The sequence below is a fragment of the Tamandua tetradactyla genome, chromosome 22, assembly GCF_023851605.1.
Source record: "Tamandua tetradactyla isolate mTamTet1 chromosome 22, mTamTet1.pri, whole genome shotgun sequence".
NCBI classification, from domain to species: domain Eukaryota; kingdom Metazoa; phylum Chordata; class Mammalia; order Pilosa; family Myrmecophagidae; genus Tamandua; species Tamandua tetradactyla.
This window is the reverse complement of record NC_135348.1, coordinates 3,956,867-3,971,056: the sequence shown is the minus strand read 5'-3', so window position 1 is coordinate 3,971,056 and position 14,190 is coordinate 3,956,867. Positions and strand designations below refer to the sequence as shown.

Sequence of the window (14,190 nt, the reverse complement as noted above, 5' to 3'; positions counted from 1 at the left end):
CATAATGGAATGAAACTGGAAATCAATAAAAGGCAGAGAACTTGAAACTCTACAAATATATGGAAGTTGAATAACACACTTCTGAACAATGAATAGATCAAAGAAGAAATTAGAAGAGATATCAGTATATATCCTGAGATGAATGAAAAGGGAAACATAGCAGATCAATTTATGACATGCAGTGAAGGCAGTGGTTGGATGGAAATTTTTAACCCTAAATGCTTACATGAGGAAAAAAAGAAAGAGTTGAAATTAAAGACCTGACTAACTACATCTTGATGTATGGAAGCCCTAAAACTAGAACAACAAACTAAATGCAAAGCAACCAGAAGGAAAGAAATAACATATATTAGAGCAGAAATAAATAAAATTGTGAATCACAAACCAACAGAGAGCATTAACAAAGTCAAAAGTTGTTTCTTTTAAAAGATCAATAAAATTGACATACCACTGCTACATTGACAGAGAAAAAAAGAGAGAGGATACAAGTCAATAAAATAAAAAATAAGAGGAGGGACATTACTACTGACCCTACAGAAATAAAAAGGATCCTATGAGAATATTATGAACAATTGTATGCTAACAAATTAGACAAACGAGATGAAATGGAAGGTTCCTAGAAATACATGAACAACCTGCACTTACTCCAGAAGAAATAAAAGATCTCTACAGACAAATTACAAGGATTGAACCAGTTATCAAAACCTACCAACAAAGGTAAGTCTACAACCAGATGGCCTCACAGCGGAATTCTGCAGAACATTCCAAGGAGAATTAATACCAATCCTTCTCAAACTCTTCCAAAAATTTGAAGAGGAGGGAACACTACTTAATTCATTCTATAAGCCAAACATCATTGTAATACCAAAGCCAGATAAACATACTACAAACAAATTACAGACCCCTTCTCCTATAAATATAGATGCAAAAATCCTCAACAAAATACTCTCAAATCAAATCCAACAGCATATTAAGGGACTCAGATGCTATGCACAAGTTAAATTTATCTCATGCGTGCAAGAGTGGTTCAACATAAGAAAATCAATATGTAATATACTACATTAACAAAATGAAGGGAAAACACACGCACAATCATCTCCATTGACAAAGAAAAGGCATTTGACATAATTCAGCATCATTCTTGATAAAAACACTTAGAAAACTAGGAATAGAAGGAGATTTGTTCAACATAAAAGTCACATATGAAAAACTCATAGTAATCATCACAGTTAATGTGAAAGATTAAACTCTTTCCCTCTAAGATCAGGCAAAAGGCAAGATATCCACTATCACTACTGTTATTCATCCTTGTACTGGAAGTTCTAGCCAGAGCTATTAGGAAAGAAAAAGAAATAAAAACCATCCAAATTGCAAAGGAAGAAGTAAAACTTCACAATTTGCAGACAACATGATTCTATATACAGAAAGTCTGGAAAAGTCTATAATAAAGCTAGTGGAGATAGTAAATGAATTCAGCAAAATGGCGAGGTACAAGATCAACATGCAAAAAATCAGTAGTATTTCTCTATATTAATAATGAACAGTCTAAGAAGGCAATCAAGAAAAAAATTCCATTTACAAGCTACTGCAAGAAACAAATACCTAGGAATAAATTTATCCAAGCATGTAAAGGACTTAGAAAACTTCAAAAGTTTGCAAAAATATTCAAAGAAGATCTTAATAAATGGAAAGACATTCCATGCTTCTGAAATGGAAGACTAAATATTGTTAAGATGTCAATTATATTCAAAATGATTTACAGATTCGACACAATCCAAAATGAACTTTAAACAGAAATGGAAAAGCCAATCATCAAATTTATTAAAAGGCTAATAGCCAAAACCATCTTGAAAAAAAAATAAATTTGGAGGACTCACACTTCCTTCTTAAAACTTGTCACAAAGCTATACTGGTCAAAACACCACAGTACTGGCACAAGGATGGATATATTGATTAATGGAATGGAATTGACAGTTCAGAAAAAAATCCTCACATCTACGGACAATTGATTCTTTACAAGGATGTCAAGTTAACTCAACTCTAAAAAGAAAAGCTTCTTCAACAAATAGTGTTGAAAGAAATGGATATCCGTATGCAGATAAATGAATGAGAATCACTACCTCACACCCATACGCAAAAATTAACTCAAAATAGATGAAAGACCTCAATATTAGAACTCCTAGAAGGATACATGAGGAAGCCTCTCTAGGATCACATGTTAGGCCATGATTTCTTAGATTTAACACTCAAACCACAAGCAAAAAAGAAAGAAAAAATAGGTAAATAGGACTCTATAAAAGTTTTCTACATCAAAGGGCTTTATCATGAAACTGAAAATACAACCTATTCATTGGGAGAAAATATCCGGAAACCACATTACCTGCTAAGGGTTCAATATCCAGAGTACGTAAGTATACTACAACTCAACAATATAAAGACAAACAACCCAAGTAAAAATGAGCAAAAGACTTGAATAGACATTTCTCAAATGAGGATATACAAATGACTACAAAGCACATGAAAAGATGCTTTACCTCATTAACTATTAGGGAAATGAAAATCAAAACCACAGTGAGATACCACTCCATATTCACTCGAATGGCAACTATTTAAAAAAACAAAGCAGGAAATTATAAGTATTGGAGAGAATGTGAAGAAATAGAAATACGCAGTCATTGTTGTAGGAATGCAAAATGGTGCAGCCACTGTGGAAGCAGTTTGGGAATTTTTCAGAAATGTAGGTACAGAATTTCCATATGACCTGCAATCCCACTTCTTTGTATATACCCAAAAGATCTGAAAGCAGGTACTCGAGCAGATATTTGCACATGAGTATCCTTGGCGGCATTTTTCACAATTGCCAAAAGGTGGAAACAATCCATGTGGGTCAATAAAATGTGGTTATACATGCAATGGAATATCATTCGGCCATAAATAAGAATGAAGCTCTAACACATGTGACAACATGGATGAAGCGTGAATACATTGTGTTGGGTGAAATAAACCTAACACAAAAGGATATATGTTGTCTGATTTCTGATATTAAATGATTAGAATAAGCAGAAAAAGAATTAATAAATCATAATTATTATATGGTGGGAAATCTTTAAAGTATTCACACTTGTTAACTTAATTAAGCTCACGAAAAGTCACATTTTTCCATCCCCTATTTACATTCCCACAATCTGGGGGTTCATCGAGACTTACAGGGTATGATGACCACGGCAAATGCAGTAGCATTTTCAAGCTAATGTGATTAAATGATATCAGAGCCAAAAACATGAATTAAACAGTCTTAGAAAAGAAATACATGTCCCATCTCAGATTGCCCTAAAATAAGTAGAAGTAATTTTGAAAGGGTCTTGATTCCTGCTTCAGCAGATAAATGGTAAGAGCCACCATAATTTTAGCTTAATTGTAATCAAAAGGTGAGTGAGATCTAGGAATTACAATCACAGTTGTTGAAGTCATGAAACTTACCATTATACTTTGGGATTACAATTTATTCAAGATGTGGAAAAAAAGAAAGCACTGAATAGTTGACACGGGTGATATTCTATAGCACGTTATAGACAAAGATACAATTTGGGCGGTAAATGATTCATCTGGGTTATCCACTATTGTCAATATTACCTTCTTTCCCTTTAAAAAATGCACCCATTTCATAGGTATGTGTAATATTATATTTTAATTTAAATATAATTTTTACATCTGAAAATTAAACTTTATCATAATTATATCATTCTTTTCACAGTTTTCATCGATTTCAAGTAGTATTTTAAAGTCAGCAAGCAAATGAAGTAAAAAATATAAATAGGGAAAAATTTTAAATGTTGTAAAAGTTTTGGAGCCATCAATTTACAATAATACTGTAAACCATAAATTCTGAAAAAGCCACCCCCTGAGAGTTATCAGGTTCAAAATCAAGACGGAGCTTTTAATTAAAGTTGTGAACTGATGCTGAAACTGTGAACATTTGTCCCACTCAGTAAACCCGTAAGGGGAGCAGACAATAGATACTGAAACAGTGCAAAGCGAAATGACAGAGATATTGGCATAATGCTGAAACCCTTAAAGTGGACTGGAAAAAATGCCAAAGCAACTTGGCCTGCTGATTCCTTGGAAAATCTACAAAAGCAAGAGGGAAGCATGCAAGTGAGAAAGTGTTATAATAACTGTAATAAAACTCCTGGGAAGATCAACGATAGTCAAGAGGGTTGTGGGTGGCAGAGTGGAGGTGGTTGGACAGAGATTGACACAAAGCTTTGGAGCTCTACTCTTTGCTTCACACCCTCTCAACCAGAAATGCCTTATTAATGACCAAAACCATTGATGCTGTAACACACGTCTGCAGCAGTAACCCTTTAGTCTACTTACTGCCAGGAGAACAATTTCACTGTATCCCAAACCCTGGGCTGAAGTGGGCTGCCTGATAACATTTTTTCCCCATTCCTCATTTTTTCCTCCACCTCTTCTATCTCCAAATAAGAGTTTATGGATTATAATCTAAGGACATTTTCGCAATGCTACTTCTGTCTGTTCTTAGATTGTTAAGGCTTTAAGGTCATGTGAAGCACATAAGTGCTTCATCTCTGGAAGTGCATGCCTTTGACCCAAGCTTCACTATTTCCCAAAGTCAGAAATAAGCAGAACATAATCTCAGAATCAAAATTTATAAAAAGCATGCATGTGTAAGAAGTTATTACAGTGACTGTTACTGGAAGCAACAATGGGCTGTTTATGCTCCCAAGGATTTCAGATGTTGGAATTAATTGGCTATACAATATAAATCAAGGCAATTAAAAATGGTTAAGGAGGGTGGGCCACGGTGGCTCAGCAGGCAAGAATGCTTGCCTGCCATGCCAGAGGAGCCGGGTTCGATTCCCAGTGCCTGCCCATGTTAGAAAAAAAAAAATGGTTAAGGAGGTCCAGAGAACTGTAAAGCCATGAGTAAGGTGTGGAGCCCTTTGAAGAACATGGTTAGGATAATTTGAAAAAAAAAACCTAACCAGTTGAGGGATTAAACAACATAGAGCTGAAGAAAATTAGAGAACTTTCAGACAAATTCGAATAAAGCACAGAAAAATATAAAGGTCCAAATATGGGAGAGCTCTTATGCTATGTAGAATGAGAACGATTAAATACATATATACGTATATGCATATTCATATGCATATATATATAAAATGAAAAATATTTAAAAATTAATGTGAAATCTGAGAAATTGCAAATGAACAGAATACAAATCTATCATTTTTTGAGAGATTTTAACACATCACTTTCTGTAAATAATAAACAAAATGTTAGAGAAACAAAATAAAATTTCTTGTAACAGAATCATTCAAAAATCTGTATCTAAAGCTCAGTATTTATACATAAAATAGCGTGGGTATATAAAATAGAGATCACTGGAATGTAACTATTTCAAATATGGTATGAAGATACATGCAAATTTTTTCTTCAACCAGTTACAAAAAATAGCATTCTTCTCCACTACACAGGAAACATACATGTATGAATCTATTCAATGTGGTAGCCAAAACAATTTTTAATTGCTATCAAAGAACAAGTGTCACATAGAATATAATTTGCGAACACAATAAAATTATGTCAGAAATCACTGACAACTTCAAATAAACTTGGACAGTTTTTAAAACCACTTCTAATGAACTGACGGGTAAGAGGAACAATTCTTTTAATACAGCTTGGGAACAAAAACATAGAAATATATAATACTAATTATTTCACATATCAAAAGCTGTAGGGCATATCTAAAATAGCTGAGTAAAATACGTAGCATTGATCGTTGAAATTACATAAGAATAAATACTTGTAAGGACTAATCTTAGCATCTAGCAAAAGAAGTTAGATAGAGATAAAGCAGATTAGTACCCCCCAAAATAGAAAGCAGTGGAAAAAGCAATAATTAATTCAGAAGTTACTGAAGTAGTAAACAAAGATAAAATAGAAAGTAAATAAACATTTCCCCAAATTGGCTATGAACAGTAAAATAATCTTCCACTATGTTTAAGAAATAAAGATAGAAGACAAAAAATGGTTGATATTACAAATAAAAAAGTTGACCCAGACACAGATAAGATTTAAAATTAACGACAATCTTATAAACAACAATAAACAAATAAATTTTAAAACTGAGATAAAATTTATTTTCTAGAAAAATATAGTTTATCAAAACTGATTTCAAAGTGTATGAATTACTTAAATGTTCATATGATAAATAAAGACATTTAAACGATAGCTGAAAATTCTACCCCAAAACACAACTACTGACACAGGCCCAGAGAATTTTACAGGAGAACTGACATTGAAAAAAATAACTAATTCTAGGCTTAGGTAAAAATGTACAGATAACGGAATAGGAAAGTCCCTTTTCTCATTTGCTGAATCTAGAATTTACTAAATAGCAAAACTAAACATGAAAAATCGTGGACTAACTTTATTTATAGAAATAGATGCAAAATTGATTAAAATTCAACAACATATACATTGAATATATGCATATAGATACACATATATACACACAGACACACAGACACATCTATTGGGCTAACTGCAGGTGTTCAAGGATGATTTTGTATTAGAAAATTTAGTGAAAAATACATTATGGGAAAAGAGAAATCAATCGCATCAATACATGACAAAATATAGTAGGTATAAGTAAATATCTTATTAGAATATTAAAAGTAAATAATTAACAAAATAGGGTGTCTGAGTGGCTCAGTGGTAGAATATTCACCTTCCATGGGGGAGACCCAGGTTCTATTCCTGGGTCATGCACCAAAAGAATAAACTAAATAATTAACAAAATAGTGATACTTGTAAGAGAATATTCTTAAACTAATGAAGACAATTTTGCATAAATAAAAAGAAAAATGTTTACTTCATGGATGAAACACTAGGTATATTTCATTCGAAAATCAAGAATCTGACAGTGATACTCAAAGTTCCTACTTCTATGCAACAATTTACTGGCACTTCTAGATATTAAAATGAGAAAAAATGTAATAAATGGTTTAATGTAAAAAAAAGTGAATACCGCTTTCATTATTTAAGAAACTATATACTTCTCAACATTGAAAACAGAATTAAATTGGAAATGAGTTACTGGAATTAATAAGAGAATTCAAAAAACAATTTAATCAAATTATAAAAATAAATTACTTTACGTACAGAAGGAATATACCACTATAAATACAATACCATCGAAGTAATGTTATAATAAGTAGGAAAAATTTACCAAATCATCTGTAATATCTTTATAAAATATTACTTATGGACTGTATTGAAAGGGATTGGAGAATACCCAAGTAAATTGATATGCAGCATGTTAATTCATAGGAACAACAAATATCTTAAACATTTTTAATTATCCTTAAATCTAATTCAATTTCATCACAGTCAAAATGTTAATGAGGTTGTCTTTTTAACTGAGACATTTGTAAGTGTGAAGATTAAGAATAGCAGAGAGAACTCTGAAGACACAAGACACAGATTTACTTACTACATATTGAGACATACAGATTTTTAGGCTAGAGTTAAATAGGGATAAATAAGATTAACGAAACAAAATACGTGGTGAGAAAAATCGTTATTGGATTAAATTGGTAACCCATTTCTAGAGTAATTCGTGAATAACAACTACATTTGAATATCCAGTTATCCTATGAGATAGCATATCCACTTTTGAGTATGTATCCTAAGGTAGATTTTGCTTATGTGCACATGGAAAAATGTATAAGAATGTTACTAGCAGCACTGTTTGTTACAAAAATTTCCTTTAAAAAACTAAGGATCCTTAACTTGGAGAACATTTGTATGAATATAGAGGACATAAATGAATTAAAGCTACTGGAATCAATGTGAGTAAATAGAGTATGTTCAATTTTATAAAGATTTGCAACAAGCAAATTCATATTTACTGTTTATTAACACATCCTTTTATAGTAAACTTGCAAAGAACGTAAAGGAAATGCTTAACATTTTTTTAAAGACTTCAGCTGGAAACGAGTATAGGTGTGGAGTGGCAGAGGTAGGGGACTTGCTTCAGCAATATTAGTAATATTTTATTTCTTTATTTGGTGCTGGTTTCACAGCAGTTTGTTAAATTATTTTGATATATTTTTGAATATCAGAACTATTTCCTAACAAAGAGGAAAGGAAATGTAGCTAAATGCAAAATTCAAACTCTGAAATTAGTATAAGTATTATCAGTTAACTTAAAATATCTGTTATTAAATTTACCATAAAGCAAAAATGTCAATATACAGGGAAACTGAATCTCATGTGTCCGCACAGGAGATTGAGCTGCTGCTTCATATGAAAACACCTGTGTGCAGTAGGTTGCAACTAGGTCCTGGGAAAATGGACATCCCAGCTGGGGTATATGACTGACCTGCCCTGTTAGCACTGTATTTGAATGGAGATGGCAGGGGGCTTCTATTTTTTCCTAATCTTTAAATTCCCATAAATTTATTTCACTAAATCATAGCTTTCTAGTGAGACTGTAAAAGGTTTCCCTCTACTTTTCCTTTTAATCTAGACGTCCCTCAAGGGCTCTATACAGAGATGACCATGATACTGACAAACTCCTTATTGCTCGCCATTATCTCATAGAAGAAAAATTGCTTGAGCTAATTTTTTAAGTATTTAGGGACAACTTAGCAATTTTTTAAGCTTATCAGCTATTTTCATACAGATTAAAGCATTAATATTTTCTATTATTTATAATGCTTTACATTATTCATATTACAGAGTCAAATATATGTAAACTACTTTGACAGCTTTGTTTGGAGACAGTAGAATGCACTTTGAACTTATTAAACACTCCCACAATTGCCCTATAGAAATTAAATTAAATTTTACTATCTATTCAATAAATTTTTCTATTTGAATGATACAATACTGTAGTGTTGGGCAATATAACACGGTATTATGCCACAAACACATTCTGAAGAATAGTATGACATATTATGGGAAAATTAGCATTTCAGTTCATCACTGATGATGTGTTCATGCATAATCAATGCCAATTAATCATTTTAGGTCAGAAAAGGGAAATGAACGATGCTTGTGAGGAGGGGTGTAAGTTCTGAGATATATAGAGATAAACACAATGGTAGATGAGGAAACCATTCGACCTGTTTTTTGGGATCTGTTTTCCTTAGTGATTAGGAAGCAATCACATTTTCATTACTAAAGGAGCAGAGCTAGATTGGGCATATGGAAGTTTCTCCTGGTACATTTGCTTTAAAGAAAAACAGATCAGACCTTGATCTGAGTATTCCAAAAATGACAATACACCTAGTTGACTTCAGACTTACAACTCATTTTCTATTCTATTGGAACATTTATGTTCACATTAAACATTTTAGATGGAGTTAGATTTCTAACTTAATAGAACAGGGATATGCAATATTTGCTTTGAGAAGAAGAACAAAAGTAAAAAAAAAAGGTGCAGTGTACTCACACTGTCTACTCAATTAGAGAAAAAAAAATCATTGAGCCTACAAACTTCTGCTGGTACAACTCCTTATTACATTCAAAACAATGACACAGTTGTAGTGGAAAATGTAAGTTCACTATTCCTATCTGAACAGGTGTGATTCAGTCAATTTCAAATTTAAGAAAAGACATAACATTTCAAAATAACACAGAAAAGCTTTTTCCCAAAAAGTTAGAAATGCCATGAAAAGACTAAAGTCATTAAATTGTTGTATGGCTACATCGTGTATGTTTAATAACCCAAATTTCTAAAATCTGAAAAAGACAATCTAAAACCATTTGATATTTAAATCCAAATAAATGGTGAGTAGCTAATATTTCTTTGTGCAATAGAAATGAGAGAAAAACAGAAAAATGTGTCAGGCCTGTATTAATTTTTTATATTTACTGACTGCTTAGTCAATTTCTTTTTTTCTTTCGATTCTCAAAACTGAAATAGTTTTTTGCTCTGGACAGAGTTGAGACCTGGGAAAGCAAGAGGGGCTGAGCCCACCCTGGAATGGGCTGGGAGGTGGGGATTCTGGAAGAAAAACTCCGTTTCCTTCTTCCCCACTCTCCTCTCTCCAACACCCTGGCACCCCAAATTTAGATCTGTCACCTCCCAGGTGTGGAGCGTAGGCTTGAGTGCGTGGTTCTCCCCTTCAGACCTGTCTAGCACTCCTGGATTGAGGACCAGAGGGAACACTACACGGCCCGCAGACTGGGAAAGGGTAAGAAGTTTGGAGCGTTGGCTGGAAAGAAGAGTATGCCTGAAGAACTGGATGGAAGTCTGGACTACAGGCTGATGTGGGGAACCTGGGAGTAAGGGAGAATCTCTACCCATTTTGGGTGCCACCAACCCAGGACACTCCAACTGGTTTGGCTTTGTTCATGAGACACCATCTCAGGAGCATTCAAGAAGGAGCCATTCAAGAAGAAGAGACTATGTTTTAATTGGCAACTGAAGACACCGAAAGGGTTACATGCTTCTGATTGGCTTCCTGGACAGTGACATGGAGACCGATGAGGAAGAACAAGCACATGATGTCAGTGATCCAAGAAGGAGAAGTAAAAAATTCTAGAGGACAATCAAAAGCTGGCCGAAACAATCACTTTGGTTCTAAAGAGAACTACGATCATTCCCCGTGTGAATCAAGTTTTACCAGGGAGGAAATTCTTGCCAAGCGTCTTCAGACATTACATCAGAAGCCCAGAGAAAAGAAAGAATTTAAAGGTAACATCTGTGGGAAGAAATGTCCTGTTAAGCAGGCTTTACAAAGACACTTTGTGCAGCACAGAGAAACTTGCTGGGTGGATGCCAGATTTGTGTGCAAGTCCCACAGCTGTAGATAGAGTCTTACGAGCAAGGACTTCCTGGAAAAACACTTGGAGATGGTCCACATTAGAGATCTTAAGAAAAAGCAAATATGTTCAGTGTGCAATAAACCGTATTCTTCAATAAACGGAAAACTACAAGTGCTGGAGATGTGGAGAAAGGATATGGGAAATAGAATTGTGCAGCTCCCCTAGATGGCAGTCAGTGTGACGGTACCTTCAGAAGCTAAGTATAAAATTGCCATATTGACTAGCAATCCTGTTACTAGGTATATACTCAGAAGACCAGAGAGCAGAGGCATCTTTAACAGACATTTGCACACCAACATATATGGTGGCTTTATTCACAATTGGCAATGGGTGGAGGTGGCCCAAGGATCCAGCAACTGATGAGCGGAATGACAAACTTTGCTGTAGACATCTGATGGAATGTCCTGCGGTGGCAAGAAGGAATGATGTCCTGAGGCCATGCAACATGTAAATGAAGCTTGAGGACATTATGTTGAGAGAAAAAAAAAGCCAGAAAGAAAAGGGAAAATATTGTGTGGGCTCACTAATATCAATTACTTATAATGAGCCAAATTCTGATAGTTAAGTCGAAAGCATAGGTCACCAGGAGATAGAAAGAGGGCAGAGATTGAGCAATCAATGCTTAAGGAGTACAGAATACACAATAAGATCGATTGTAAAGATTCGGAAATGGATAGCACAATACTGTGTGATGGGAGCACAATATTACAAGTCTAATTAACAAAGCTGACTATGAGTATGGTTGAAAGTGGAAGCCATAGTCTTGTATGTCACCAGAAGAAAAGTTAGAGGATAAAAAATTAGTGAAACTTAAGAGTGGAAATGATGATGGTTAATTGTGTAAACATAAGAAAGTTCTTACATGAAGCTAAGAACAAACATATGCCACTATTACAAGGTGTTAATAATTGGGTGGTGTATGGGAAAACTACAATTAATGTAAACTAAGGTCTATAGTTGCCAGTAACATTGTAATAGTCTTGCAATAATTGTAACAAATGTAACATATCAAAGCTAAATGTCAGTAATAGGGAGATATAAAGGTTAGGGATTTTTTTCTTCAGAAGAAATGAAAATGTTCTCATATTAGTTTTAAAGGTGAATGCATAAGTATGTGATTATACCAAGAGCCACTGATTTTTACATTAGAATGGATTGTATGGTGTGTGAATAAAACTGGTTAAAAAATAATAGGGGTTATAAGGGGCATGGCTGCTTTGGGTTTTATTTTTTATTTTTATTCTTTTTTTTAGTAATAAAATGCTCTAAGATTAAGTGTGGCATTGAATGTACGACAACGTGATGATATTGTGAGCCACTGATGTATACTTTGGATGGATTATATGGTGTGTGAATATATCTCAATAAAAATTCATTTTAAAAAAGTGTCCTTCCACATCAAGTTTATAGGAACAGAAAAAGATTCATGAGATACCAATTATCAAGAATATATGAAGAAATTTATTTCAACTGATCAGCTAAAACGTCATATGTTCACCCACTTGGAAAAACAACCCTATAACTGCAAGATGTGTAACAAGCCTTTCAAGAGGCTTGATCAATTTGGTGCCCACGAAGTGATACATGGTGGAGAGAACCCTGACAAATGCAAGCTTTGAGGAAAGAGATTTGATAACAAAGAGCGTTTACAAGAGTCAAAAGAGAGACCATTCCAGGATAAGGAGTTTAAAGTTTTGTTCCCAACTCCATTTTCTGTGCAGACACCAGCTAAAATATAACAGTGAGAAGACTTCCAAGTGCAATCACTGTAGTGCTACCTTTAAAAGGAAGGATGCGGGTGGGCCACGGTGGCTCAGTGGCAGAGTTCTGGCCTGCCATGGCGGAGAGCCGGGTTCAACTCCCGGTGCCTGGCCATGCAAAAAAATTAAGAAAAGACAAGGACAGATGCCTTAAATGTTCATGTGTGAGTGGTCCATGAAAGACACAAGAAATACAGATGTGAGCTATGTAACAAGGTATCCCCATTACACCTCCAGTGCTTACAAGTCATAAGAAAAAGCATCAGGAGAAAAGGTGCCAAAACTGTGGCCAGAAATTTGCCAGTGGTGGGAAACTGACAGTTCATATACAGAGATGCACAGACAAGGGACCCTATCAGTGTCCTTATTATTATAAAAAAGAATCCAGTAAAAACGATGGCTTGAAGCTGTACATTCATATTCACGCCAGGGAGAAGCTGTAGAAGGGCTCAGAGTGCAGTACATGCCAGAGAAAAGGCTTTTTGGTGCTAGGTTTGTGGCTCAGCCTTAAACCTGAAGAAAATACTGATCTGACACAACCTGACTCGTAATTCCAATCGCTCACTGGCACAATACCCATTTTTCCCAAAAGAAGTTTACAAGGAATGACTACGTCAAGTGTGCACGGACAACAGCCACAGTGAAGGCGACAGCTGTGAAGGAATGACATCACCCAGGAGGGCTCCTAATATGCATCCCATGTTTCTCTCACCTGATCAGCATAGCACACGTAGCCAAAGTAACTCAACAGGGCTGCTAGTTCTTATTTGCCTACTTTTGCAGTCTCAAAATGCACGTGAAAAAACAGAAAGAAAAATCCTACTTTTACCAAGAAATGGTACAAATGGGAAAGAATAGCTTTATAACACTGCAAAGCATTACACATGTTCTTTCTTACAAAAAAAAAAAAAAAAAAAACAGAGAAAGGACTGATGGCTCTCTTTCATAGCCATTTTAAGTAAATGACCATCTCCCTGTAATGAACTTTATTAATGTACTCCCCTTTTAGGCCTTTTTATTTTAATATTATTGCCTTTGTAGTGTGTGTGTGTGTGTGTGTGTGTGTTGTTTAGTGCAGCTGCTTATAATGACTTTTCTCATGGATAAATCGAGTCATCTGTCTCACTGTATATGAGGGTATGAGTTAAGAGTTTTCAAAGTCTCAAGCAACAGCCTGTTAAATATTTGCTATTTTATGAAACAGATCAGAAATCTTACTTATTCAATAGTTCCATATAATAGGTCAGTTTAAAATAAAAAATATTTGAGAACTAAAATATCTATTAAAATATTGCTCGTTTTAGAGAACTCTCAGGAAACATCATAATCTCTCATCATTCAGGTGTGATGTTGATGATTTAGAATACTTTCACAAGACCTCCACAAAATCAACAAACTTTAAAAATATTTTTCAAGTGATCCTTTCTGAGTTTATATTGGCAATCTTTAGAAAATGATGATATGTAAATATATATTAAAATTGATATATAGTATGTTCTCAATATGTGTTGATTGACAAAGTGGCATAACATTAATTTATTAGTTATGGGGAATTTAGCCTTTT

General features: G+C 34.2%; 1 protein-coding gene and 1 pseudogene across 7 annotated transcripts in view; one reads left to right on the top strand and one right to left on the bottom strand.

Annotated features, from left to right (window-relative positions):
* The window catches only part of FSTL5 (follistatin like 5), an 875,733-nt gene that overhangs the window by 729,324 nt on the left and 132,219 nt on the right, over positions 1-14,190 (bottom strand). The gene's annotated exons all lie outside the window — the stretch shown is intronic.
* Positions 4,060-13,235, top strand: LOC143665912 (PR domain zinc finger protein 5-like; annotated as a pseudogene).